This window comes from Engystomops pustulosus, chromosome 3 (genome assembly GCF_040894005.1).
Source record: "Engystomops pustulosus chromosome 3, aEngPut4.maternal, whole genome shotgun sequence".
Classification (NCBI taxonomy): Eukaryota; Metazoa; Chordata; class Amphibia; order Anura; family Leptodactylidae; genus Engystomops; species Engystomops pustulosus.
Genome location: NC_092413.1, coordinates 91,768,916 through 91,782,408, shown reverse-complemented (window position 1 = coordinate 91,782,408; position 13,493 = coordinate 91,768,916).

Sequence of the window (13,493 nt, the reverse complement as noted above, 5' to 3'; positions counted from 1 at the left end):
AAAAGTGACAATGCATAATCTGCTCTGAATGGTGCAGCTTCCCTTCAATGCCCTGGCGCATGGCCATACAGCAATTTACCACCTCATATAGAGTATTGGCGTACTCAGGAGAAATTGGAGTGATTTTGTGGTATTTTATCCACTGCGAATTTGTAAGTTTTTTGAAAAACACCTTCATTTACCCAAAAAAATTTAAATTTTAAAATTGCACACGATTTTGTTTTATCCTCTGTAAAACAATTAAAGGGTTAACAAACTAAGGGGTGTAGTTTCTATAATGGGGTAATTTATGGGGTGAGCTGGTGCCGGTGCTTAGTCTCGTTAGTGTTAAAACCGCGGTATCGCGGTTTTAACACTTTTGAAACTTTCTAGCAGAAACTGCTTCGGCGCTGCGCGCGACCGTGCGCGCGCAACGCCTGCGGCGTTTCCAATGTAGGCGCGCGCACGATCGTGTGCACGAAGCGCCGAAGCAGTTTCTGCTAGAAAGTTTCAAAAGTGTTAAAACCGCGATACCGCGGTTTTAACACTAACGAGACTAAGCACCGGCACCAGCTCACCCTGAGCTGGTGCCCGGTGTTTGTATCTCATACCTACCTTCAGAAGTGGTAGGTTTCCTTTAAGGTGTGGACTATAAGGTTCCATTAGGCCCACCACACACAAGGTAACAAACTTACTGAACAGCTGTTACTTGTAGTGCTACCTTGTATTTTGTACTCTGTGTAACTGTATATACACTCACCGGCCACTTTATTAGGTACACCATGCTAGTAATGGGTTGGACCACCTTTTGCCTTCAGAACTGCCTCAATTCTTCGTGGCATAGATTCAACAATGTGCTGGAAGCATTCCTCAGAGATTTTGGTCCATATTGACATGATGCCGCAGATTTGACACAGTTGCCGCAGATTTGTCGGCTGCACATCCATGATGCGAATCTCCCGTTCCACCACATCCCAAAGATGCTCTATTGGATTGATATCTGGTGACTGTGGAGGCCATTTGAGTACAGTGAACTCATTGTCATGTTCAAGAAACCAGTCTGAGATGATTCCAGCTTTATAACATGGCGCATTATCCTGCTGAAAGTAGCCATCAGATGTTGGGTACATTGTGGTCATAAAGGGATGGACATGGTCAGCAACAATACTCAGGTAGGCTGTGGCGTTGCAACGATGCTCAATTGGTACCAAGGGGCCCAAAGAGTGCCATGAAAATATTCCCCACACCATGACACCACCACCACCAGCCTGAACCGTTGATACAAGGCAGGATGGATCCATGCTTTCATGTTGTTGACGCCAAATTCTGACCCTACCGTCCGAATGTCGCATCAGAAATTGAGACTCATCAGACCAGGCAACATTTTTCCAATCTTCTACTGTCCAATTTCGATGAGCTTGTGAAAATTGTAGCCTCAGTTTCCTGTTCTTAGCTGAAAGGAGTGGCACCCGGTGTGGTCTTCTGCTGCTGTAGCCCATCTGCCTCAAAGTTCGACGTACTGTTGCTCTTCTGTCTACCTTGGTTGTAACAGGTGGCGATTTGAGTCACTGTTGCCTTTCTATCAGCTCGAACCAGTCTGCCCATTCTCCTCTGACCTCTGGCATCAACAAGGCATTTCCACCCACAGAACTGCCGCTCACTGGATGTTTTTTCTTTTTCGGACCATTCTCTGTAAACCCTAGAGATGGTTGTGTGTGAAAATCCCAGTAGATCAGCAGTTTCTGAAATACTCAGACCAGCCCTTCTGGCACCAACCACCATGCCACGTTCAAAGGCAATTTTAAATCACTCCCTGAACCAGTGCGTTCAGGGAGTGTCTATAAAAGGATAACGTTATAAAAGGATAACGAAGTGACCTTGCGTACCCTACATTGGCCAGATACATTGCGGTTACCTTCACAATATGGTTCTAGAATCAAGCTTCTTGGGGAATAAAGGATATGTCCATTCTGCCTGCTGTTAGTTTCAGGAACAGATGTATAAAATTTGGTAGGTGGTTTGAGTGGCCTTGAAAGAAGCCATGTTTGGCAAACCCAGGGTCGGGTGGTAATGTGAAGCTAGCGTCCCATTTGGAAATGTTATATATGAATATAATATGAATTTCTTCAAACGATTCACTAGGATAATTAGTGTGAACGAGGCAGGATACACAAAAAAATGCAGGAATAACTGGCTGAATGGTGGATTATTCTAATCGGAAGATTCAGGAACTTGTACTGAAGGAGATGTTTTAACTACTATATCAGAATCTACAGATTAAAAGAACTCCGGTCAGAATAGTTTTGTATGCTTTATTTGTGGGACTTATATTGGATTGGTCCTGTGGCTGTATGCAGCTCTTAGAAATAAGAGTGCAACACTGTCTGTTTTTTGGCACATTTAGGGGAGAGGTGTGGAATGCTGCTGAAGTCAGTGCTTCAAGAGCCATCATACACAAACGCATCCAGGACATGGGCTACAGGTATCACATTCCATGTATCAAGCCACTCCTGACTAATAGACAATGCCAGAAGTGGAGGAGAAAAAGAACTGGACTGTTGCTCAGTGGTCCAAGAGGTTTTCAGATGAAAGTCAATGTTGCATTCAATTTTGGAAATCAAGAGTGGAGAGGCACACTCAATGCTGCTTGAGGTCTAGTGTGAAGCTTCCACAATCAGTGATACTTTGGGGAGCCATGTCATCTGCTGGTGTAGGTCCACTGAGTTTTATCAAGACCAAAGTCAGCGCAGCTGTCTACCAGTAAATTTTAGAACACTTCATGCCTCCCTTTGCCAACAAGCTTTTTGAAGATGGAATTTTCATCTTACAGCAGGACTTGGCACCTGTCCACACTCCTAAAAGTACCAATACCTGGTTTAATAACCACAGTATCACTGTGCCTGACCTTAGCCTCCTAGACAATCTATGAGGTATTGTCAAAAGGAAGCTGAGATACACCAGACCCAACAATGCAGATGAGCTGAAGGCTGCTATGAAAGAAACCTGGGCTTCCATAACACCTCTGCAGTGTCGTATTGAGTACATTTACTGTGAATGCTTTTCATTTGGCCAACATTTCTGTGTACACAAAAATTTTTTTTATAGTTGGTCTTATGTAACATTCTAATTTCCTGAGATAATGACTTTTGGGTTTTCCTTGGCAGTAAAATGGGGCTATATAATATATAGGGCTATAATATAATTGGTAGGTGTCAGGAATCAGTTAGAGATTAGTATTTGATTCCTAACTCACTTCTATCCTTTCTGTTTTTCTATATTCATTGTGACCTATCCATGATGATAGGCCGGGGACAGGACCAGTTACCGTAGGGTTAGATTTCGGTCGGGGCTATGGCTAGTTAGGGCTGCAGCTTTGAAGTTAGGCATTATAGGGTGTGGTAGGTGGTTGTTGTCCTAGGGCTTAATAGGGATAGTGACTCCACAGAGACCTCCATCTGTTGACACAAGCATCCATCAACTCTGTGTTCTTTTCATCTGTGTCTATTTGTGAACTAAGGGTCGCGGGTCACACTTTTGTCAGACTGTCTTTTTTTCGGATTTTCAATGCTTTTACAGGTATTTAACAGGTGTCTGTGCTGGGATTGTGTCAAATAGTTTTTTGGCGCAGCTGCACTGGCTTCCGTGCGACACAAATTAGGGGGCGTGGCGTAGGATGATCCGACGGATTCGGACTGAGCGTGGGATTTAAAATTCAAATTGTGTCGCAAGACAATACACTTACAAGCACCAGGAAGAAGATGGTGAGCTCCGTCAGACCTGAGCGGGGAAGCGACACATGCAGGATGTCAGTCGCATGATGTTATTGAATCGCAGCAGAGTGCATTATTGTCGGACAATGCACTTTTTGTGAACTCTGTTGGACTGGTAAGTAAATGTGCCCCATTGTGTGTGACCCCCTGCACAAGAACTTACAGAAGGCAGGAGTGGTCTACGATACTTTGGAGTCTTCACAAGCCACAGATGCAGGTGTTATTTGAAGTCCCCACCCCTTAGATACCATAGATAAGGGGTCATTGTAATAAGATAGCCAGTAACTAAACATCATTCCCATAGGGCAGTGATGGCGAACCTTTTACAGGCAGAGTGCCCAAATTACATCCAAAATCCACGTATTTACCATGAAGTGCCAGCATGGAATTTTGTACAGTAACTTACTGGTACCTTTTCTTTCACATCTTTCAATTGTATCGGCCACCTGAGGCCACCATAATAGTTGACAGAAGGAAGGCAAATTCAAACTATCATTGTTTCTTCTTTCCAGGGTCTCTCTATACAGGAAGAAATGGTGGGTCCAGCAAGATGACCTCCAAAGATATTGCAGTTCTGTCAACACCACCTCACTTTCCTCGCAGTTCCAAACAGCCAATATAGTGTCACTTTTAAAATGGTGCTGAGAGCAGCATCTCCTAAGTTGAAGATTCAGTGTTTGGTGAACTCTGTCCTTGGACAATGGCCTGAGTGCCCTCAGAAAGGGCTCCGAGTGCCACCTCTGGCACCCGTGCCATAGGTTCGCCACCACTGCCATAGAGGAATTTCTTTGCTACATATATTTCTTCCTACGTATACTTGCAGTTTCAAGATTCATTGGTACTTCACTATGGTATTTTGAAGATTTTTTAATGTTCAATTTAAAAGCTATGTTTTAATCAGCAGGTGTAATCTAAACATCTGAAGGTTGCACCAAATACCTGTCACCTGGGTACAGAATGCTATGTCTATGACAGTGGTCACCATCCTCCAGATGCTGTGTCCTACTGACAGAGGGATTGTGTTTTTAATTACATCAGTAATCTGCAGAGTCGGCTGACTGAGAACTGTCATTGGGAAAAGGCTGCTGCTGTGATATTTGGCTGGGTTTCTAGGTATTTAATCCCGAGCTCTGCTTAATAACAAGATAATATAGTCCTGTCTGCGGAGAGTCTGCCTGTGTCTCACTCATCGCTACTACCATACAAGCTGATTTAGCCTAAACAGGCTGAATAAATAGGTCAAATCCAGAATATAGGTCTGCAGTGATGTTAGGATATAGGTTATAGAATTAATCCACACGTCAGTGAATTTCTAATAAAGCCATGAACCTAAGCAGGTATGTTATTATCAAAAATAATACTAAAATGTACATAAGCATATAGGTAGATCTTTTAGTTGAATTTTACAATTTAAAATGTAAATTGTTATACAGTATAATAACAATTTACAAAGAATTACTATTATCTGGAGTACTCAATTTTTAAAAAAATACCATTAAAGTAACTAGTGAGGACTGCCATATATGTCAAGCTACCTACACACAACAAGAAAATGAGGATGTGCTACCCAAAATTTAAAGGGCCAATGAACTGTTAATTGGCCAGTCTCTTCCTGTGACCCCTGTCGGATCTTTGTGCCTTAGAGAACGTTTGACTTATTGACTTCGATCCCATGCTGTCTGTCTTGACCTTCCGCTACGTCCCTGACTCTGATCCCGCGCTGCCTCTCCTGACCTCCTGCCTGTATCCGAGTACAATTCTTCTATACGACTTTGTACTTCGCCTTAACCGCCACCGTGGACAAAGTTGCAATTGTGGAGCGACCTGGTGGTACTATGGGGCAGCAAGTCCAACCCGCTTTGCTGCGGGCTCTGGTGAAAACCGGGTGCCACTTAGACTCCGCTCCCAGGTGCCAGCTTACTTCAACGTCCGTGGTGGTCGAGTGGGTCCACTACCCCTGGTGCCTGATCCGGCCATAGATCCTGCCAAGGTCCCACTACCTGACCTGGCTGATCTTACCCCCATCGTGGTCCAGCAGTACCAGCAGATTGCTGCACAAGGTCAGCAACTTGGACCACTATGTTGTAGCAACTGATAGCTACAAAGCAGCAGCGTCAAATTCCTGCTACTCCGGTTTGTCTACCATCTGCGGAAACCGAGCTGAGCTCTCTCCATACACAGCGGGTAATGGCTGTATAAAACAGCTAACACCCGCCTGTCACTGCCACGGTCGAATCCGACCGCGGCACCTAACTTACCGTTACATGGGCGCCGCCATCTTGGATGCCCGATCGCCACCCCTGGAACGTCATCGGAGGGCGGCGATCGGTTGCTATGGCAGCCTAGAGTCTCATTGAGACTCGAAGGCTTGCCAGGTGCAATGATTTTTAATAGCCACCAGAGGGCAGGCTATTAAAAATCATTGTAAAATAGCTATATACTGCAATACAGTAAGCCAAAAGCCCATACAGTCCTAAAAATGAAAGCATTAAAAACGTCATCAGAAGGCGCAAAAAATGACACCACCCACAGCTCCGTGCACTGAAGTATGAAAAAGTTATTAGTGCCAGAACATGGAAAAATGAAGAATTTTTTTGTACAGAAGGTTTTAATTTTTTTAAATGTATGAAAACATTATAAAACCTGTACAAATTTGGTATCCTCGTGATCGCACCGAACCAAAGAATAAAATAGACATGTGATTTGGGGCGCTCAGTGAAAGATGTAAAATCCAAGCCCACAAGAAAACGTTTTTTCATCATATTCACTGCATTCTGAATTTTTTCCCGCTTCCCAGTATACGGCATGGAATAATAAATACCGTCACTATGAAGTGCAATTTGTTACGCAGAAAACAAGCCAAAACAGAGCTCTTTACATGGAAAAATAAAAAAGTTACAGATTTTTGAAGGTGGGGAGTGAAAAATGAAAATGCAAAAACGAAAAAGGGCCACGTCCCTAAGGGGTTAAGCATTCTGATGAGCAGCGTCTCAAAGAAGTGCAAGTCAGGCCCCAACGTGTGCCCCCGTCTGGCTCCTGCCTTCCAAAGACCACTTCAGCCACCTGCCGTGTCAACTGCAGAGGAACCAATGCTCGGCTGTCTTCTCAAGAGAGTTCCCAACAAATTCAGGAGAATCTATGTCTCTATTGTGCTAGTCCGAAACTCTTTCTTAAGATGTGTCCAGGAAACACACGCACGTAGAGTTCCTGGGAAAGCTCCCCTAGGAGAGAACAAAGTTTGTCCTTGTCTATATGTTACGGTCCTACTCAGCTATGGAACAAGCTGTCCGGTTCATGCTTCAGCCTTCCTGGACTCTAGGTCTGCGGGGAAGTTCGTGGAGGCTGCACTGGTCTAGCAGCATAATTTCCCTGTGGTTCATCTAGAGAAGCCACTGGTCATTGCTTCTGTCAGTGAGCAGGTTCTCAGCTATTCAGTCTAGTATCTAGTATGCCTGCAAGTTGGGGCCCTGCATCAGGAGAGACTGTCCTTCTATGTCCTACCCCGGTCCATGTCTTCTATTCTACTGGGGCTTCCATGGTTGCAAAGACAAACTCCTGACATGCTTTAACTGGCGCACCAGTGAGATTCTCCACTAGGGACGGGAATGCCAGTCATGCTGTTCTAGAACTAGCTGCCTTATATGCCTGTTCAAGGACACCATCAGGGTACCCCCTTTCATTGAAGCTCTCCCTCAGGACATTATTCAGGTCAGGACCTTAAACTCCCTGTCAATGCTACAATTGCGCCTCATCCTCATGTATTGTCCTTTAGGGATCCCTCTTTAGTACGGCGCGCGTCGGGAAGGGGTTAAATACCTAGGCGTCCAGGTTTCTCGTAAGGTTCAGTCCTTCACGAAGTTAAACATTAAACCCCTGATATCTGCAACTGAGTCTCGCTTGAATGCCTGGTCCTCACTTCCCCTCTCTTTATATGGACGCATTAATATATTTAACCCCTTCACGCTCCGCGGCGGATATATCCGCCACGGAGCGCAGTGACTTAGCGCTCAGTGGCGGATATATCCGCCACGGCACCTATGCCGGCTCGGCTCTGGATCAGAGCCGAACCGGCATCGGGAAACACGGGGTGCCGGCTGTAACTAATAGCCGGCACCCCAGTGTAACACCCGCGATCGGAGTTGTTTGACAAAAAACGTAAGAAAATATATTCATGTCTGGTATCCCCGTAATCGTATCAACCCATAGAATAAAGCTAACATGATTATTAGTCTATACGGTGAACACCAAAAAAAAAAAAGTCAAAAATCCAGTACAGAATTGATGCTTTTCTACTCCTGCCCTCAAAAAAAGTTCCTAAATTTTCAACAATAGGTGATACCAACCCCAAAATGGTAACAATGGAAAAAGCATCTCATCCCGCAAAAAAAATGCCGTCACATGGCCCCAATAACGAAAAAGCGAAAATTTTATAGCCTTCAAAAGGGGCCAATGAGGAAACTAAAATCCTGGCAGCTGCAGGGTGCTCCTTCCCTTCTGCGTCTCGCTGTGCGCCCATAAAACAAGTCACAGCCACATGTGGGGGGTCTTTGTACTCAGGAGAAATTGCAGAACAAATTGTATGGTGGGTTTTCTCTTTTTATATTTTGGAAATGTGTAAATTTTAGTGCTAAATGAACGTTTAAGGGAACAATATGACCATTCTAAATTTCACCTCCATTTTGATTCAATTACTATGAAGATCTCAAGGGGTTAACAATCTTCGTAAAAGCTGTTTCTGATAGATTGAGGGGTGCAGATTTGAAAATGGGTAGATTATATAGGGGGGTTTGATGCTAAATATGTAAAATTTCATTCAAAACTGTATTTATCCCCAAAATAGTCAATTCTGAAAATCCGGAAAAGCGCTATTCTATTTGTAAGCCGCGTGACATCAAAATAAATTATCCAAACATTTCAAAAATTATGAAAATGTAAAGTAGACAAATGGGAAATGTTATTCAGCAACTTATTTAGGTGGTAAATCTATCTGCCTGAAAACGCAATGATTTAGAATTTCGAAAATGGCAAATTTTTCAAAAAATTTATCATATTTTCTTTTTTTTGTAAATAAACGCAAAACTTATCAGCCAACATTTACCACTAAAATGAAGTACAACATGTGGGGAAAAAACAATCTCAGAATCGTTTTGATAAGTAACAGTGTTCAAAAGTTATAACCATATAAAGCAAAGCAAGTCAGAATCCAAAAAATCGGGCTGAGCCTTAAGCTGTAAAATGGCTGCGTCCTTAAGGGGTTAAAAAGATTTTCCTCCCTAAATTCCTGTATCTGTTCCATGCCTGCCCTGTACTACTCCCTAAGAGTTTATTTAAAGAGGACCTGTCACCCCCGAAAAATAGCCCCACCAAATATGTTCCCCCTAATCCTGTCCCCAGCCCCTTTATATTTTATCAAATTTTTATTAAAATTTGTGTTTGCAAACTTAGTTTTAATCGATCCGACCTCTTACCAAATAAGAGGTTGGATTATTGTACAGGTCCCCTAGCACTCGGCCGTATTCATGAGTGGGGCGGCCGACACACCCCCTCCACGCCCCTGTCAGTCAGGGACATGTAAGAATCGCCAGCAGCAGCGCATGTATTGCGCAATCGCTGCCGGCTCTATGCGATGCGGCGGCTGACAGCGGCCACAGAGGGGCTTATTCACAGCGCCGGCCAAACATTCAACCAGCACTGTAAATAAGCCCCTCTGCAGCCGCTGTCGACGATCCGACCTCTTATTTGGTAAGAGGTTGGATCGATTAAAGCTAATGGCATCCTTAGATCCTGTTACTGGCAGGGAGGGTCTCCGCTCTTTAGTCTGGCTCTTTTGCAGGCTCCACAATCACGGGGTGGATTGGCAGCTCCTGACTTATCCCTATACTACTTGGCTGCCCAGATGGAGTATGCCCAATGGTGGATTGATATTGATAGGGGTAATGCTTCTACTGCCCTAGTGGGGGCTATCACAGGATCATACGAAGCTTTAACGAACTTACTATACCGATACAAACCCCCCTTAATAGTTCAGCTCCCTATGCGGACCATAGCGTTGTGTTGCAAAGAGCCCAGGTGCTGGTGGGGGGGGCTGGTCCCCCTTTGCCTAGGACCCCTCTTTGGCTAAGCCCATGGCTTTCCCATCTCCTCTCTCTCCCCAGGTTGATGATGTGGGGAGCAGCTGGGGTGAAGCTTTTAGGTTAACACCTGAATACAATGGGGAGTTGCTTTCCTTTACAGAACTACGGGACAGGCATGTTCTACCCGCTATAGCCTACACACAGTTTCACTACACACAATAGTCTGATAACTAACTTCTCCAAATTGGAAACTTTGTTGGGCACTGCGGACCTTCCTAAGCTGCTCACCCAGGTCTACGGTCTCTTGCAAGCACAGGGCAACAGACCCTTTAATAAAGCCTTTGAATGCCGGAAGAATGACATCCCTGACCTGTCTGATGATGACTTCAGGGAAGTTGAACTCTCTTTTTTTGAATCTGTGGTGAGCTCTAGGGACTTTCTGATACAATCCAAATTTCTGCATCGGGTATACTTCACCCCTACAAGATTATTTTGCAATGGGGTTATGCCTAATGACTTATGCTTTCACTGTCAGGCTGACTCCGGGTCCTTTCTGCATTGCGTGTGGGCCTGACCAAAGATAGCTGTTTTCTGGTCAGAGGTCCTGGAATTCTTAAATACCCACTTTGACTTCCCTCACTTAATGTCCCCTATGGTATGCCTCCTGGGAGTTATGAATGAAACGATTAATGGCCATTATGACAAGATTTTCTTTAGGTTGTGGTTGTGATTATGTCCTTGAAAGATCAAGGACCCCTGCCCCTAAAACGTTGGATACTGCTTATTAGTAGTACCCTCCCTCACTATCGCTCTGTGTATGTGCAGAGGTCATTGATGGTGAGCAATTGTTTAGTTGTAGGGTGGGTCAGGTCCCTAATGTGAAATACGTGCATCGGCCTCCAAAATTCTTCAAAGTCTGTCCTAAGACTTTGGGGGTAGGCATGGTGTATATAAAAGGGAGTAAGGTTTATGGAAGATTTATTTATGAGGATTTATGTGTCACTAAGGAAAAACGATTGCAAGATCTGAGCAATATTTCTCTGGTAAAGGCCATTGGAACCAATAGAGATACAGTAGGCATTATCTTAATTCCCTTGATATCAGGACTACTTGAATGTGCGCCGCCAGGGGTTCAATGCTTAAAACATACAATAGGGGAGATAAGGGGCAGCCCTGATGCGTCCCAATACATATGGTGAGGCGGGCGAAATGAGCAAGGGTCAGTCTAATCTGTGCTGTAGGTGAGGCGTACAGTCCCTTCAAGGCTTCTACAAATGGCCCACACAACCCAAAGCTGGCAAGGGTTAAGAACATGTAGTGCCAATTCAGGCGTTCAGAAGCCTTCTCCACGTCGAGGCTTAGGAGCAAGGCTTCTGTTTTAGTTTTGTGGACCAGGTCCGTTAGGTTGATAGTACGCCAGGTATTGTCTCCTGTCTGTCGATACCTAACAAATCCCACCTGGTCCTTATATACCAACTGCGGAAGTCAGTCACCCAGTCTGTTAGCCAATAGTTTAGTAAAGATCTTAAGATCAGCATTTAGTAAACAGATGGGTCTATAACTGGAACATTCAGATGGGTCTTTCCACGGCTTGGGGGGGTCACTGTGATATTAGAGGAAAGCATCGTCTGAGGTTCACCCTGGAGAAATCTGTTAAATAACTTGACCATATGAGGTAGTAGGAGAGGAAGTAAAGTATTATAGTATAAATAGGTAAAGCCATCAGGGCGAGGAGCTTTGCCTCCCGGCAGACTTTTCACGGTTTCCTCTACCTCCTCCGTCGGGATTTCCTGATTCAGGTGAGCCAGTGCTCAGAGGACAGCTGGGACAAGGAATATTGGAATAAATATTGGTCTAGCTAATGTTCTATCCGATGAGGAAGGGGGCAGGTTGATGTCTAGAGAAAGGAGGAATAGTAGGTGTGGAAAACTTCAGCTACCTTTGTAGGGTGATAGTGCAGGCTGCCTTGCTTATATTTAATGGCATATGGAGTCTGATAGGATGCTTGAAGTTTTTTTTAATAAGTAGTAACTTTTACCAAAACAAATGTTATAAGTATATACAGCATTATTCCATCACCTTTTCCCAGGTTCAGCTACACATTCAGAGGGTGCATGTACTTCTGCAAAGTGAAAGTCTTTTCAGTAGCTTCTTTCATATTCTGCATTCAACTGAAAGGCTGGAAGGCGTACAATTCAAATCCCTATATCTCCTGAACCATTGCACCTAGAAACATTATTATAATGTCATATTAATCAGGTCTCCCCTTTAATGCTATTGTGTATGGATGCATAACGGAATCAAAGGTATCCACTCTTAAAGGATATCTATCAGCAGGATGAAGGATTGTACACCAAGCACACTGACATACTGGTGTGTGCCCCCTCTGACAGGATCTGCTCTTCTGGTAGCTTCTTATGCCCTTGTTTTTTAAGAAATAAAGGTCTTAAAAATTATGCAAATGAGCCCGAAGAGATCCAAGCATTATTGACGTCTATGGAGCCTGGAACCCCTCAGGTTTCTTAGCATAATTTTTAAAACCTTCTTTTTGTAAAGAGCAGAACCTGACAGAGAGAGCACACACCAGTAATGTCAGCGTGCTTGATGTACAATCCTTCATCCTGTTGGTAGGTGTCCTTTAGAGTTAAAATTGGAAATAGAAAGCTGTACACAGAAATCAAAATGTTTTAGTACAAATTTAAGGGTGGATGTCTCCGGTTCTGTGAAGCACTCATACACAATACATATATCATGTTAAAATATCTCCTGTTTAATATGACACCAGGATTGTGTTTCCATGTGCCAGGATTCAGGAGATATAGGCATTTGAAGTTGGCCACTGCCATGACGTTTATAAACATCCTTTCTGCACAAGGCATGTGCAAATAGGAGGTACAGGCAGTTCCCTACTTAAGAACACCTGACTTACATACGACCCCTAGTTACAAACGGACCTCTGGATGTTGGCAATTTACTGTACATAAGCCTTAGGCTACAATAAACAGCTATAACAGTTATCACTGGTGTCTACAATGAAGCTTTATTGTTAATCCTGGTTCTAATGACAATCCAACATTTTTCAAATCAAATTGTCACATAGACCAAAAAAAAATTTGTCTGGGGTTACAATTATAAAATATACAGTTCCGACTTACATACAAATTCAACTTAAGAACAAACCTACAGACCCAATCTTGTATGTAACCCGGGGACTGCCTGTATATATATCCGTATGACAGTCGTGAAGGTGTTAATGAGCAAAAAAAAAAACCTTTTTGATCTTACCTCTTGACTACCAAAGAGTCTGAACACTAAGAGCACCTTTTACCTCAGGGTGGGGTAGGGTTTGTGGTTTTGCCATTGCTTCTTTTACCGCATAGAGAATAACTGGGTCTGAACACTCAGATCATCTTTAACTCTTTAACCTCTGTGACATTATGGGGCACATTTACTTACCTGTCCAGAGGAGATCCTGAAAGTGCATTGTCCGACGACGATGCACTGTGCCGCGTTTCACTTACATTGATTGCCCAACTTGCTGAATGTGTCGCTTCCCACGATCAGGTCCATCGGAGTTCACCATCTTCCTCCCGGTCCGTGTAAATGCTTGGCTTGCGACACAATTTTTAAGTTAAATCCGAATCCGTCGGTTCGTCCGACAAACCGCCCG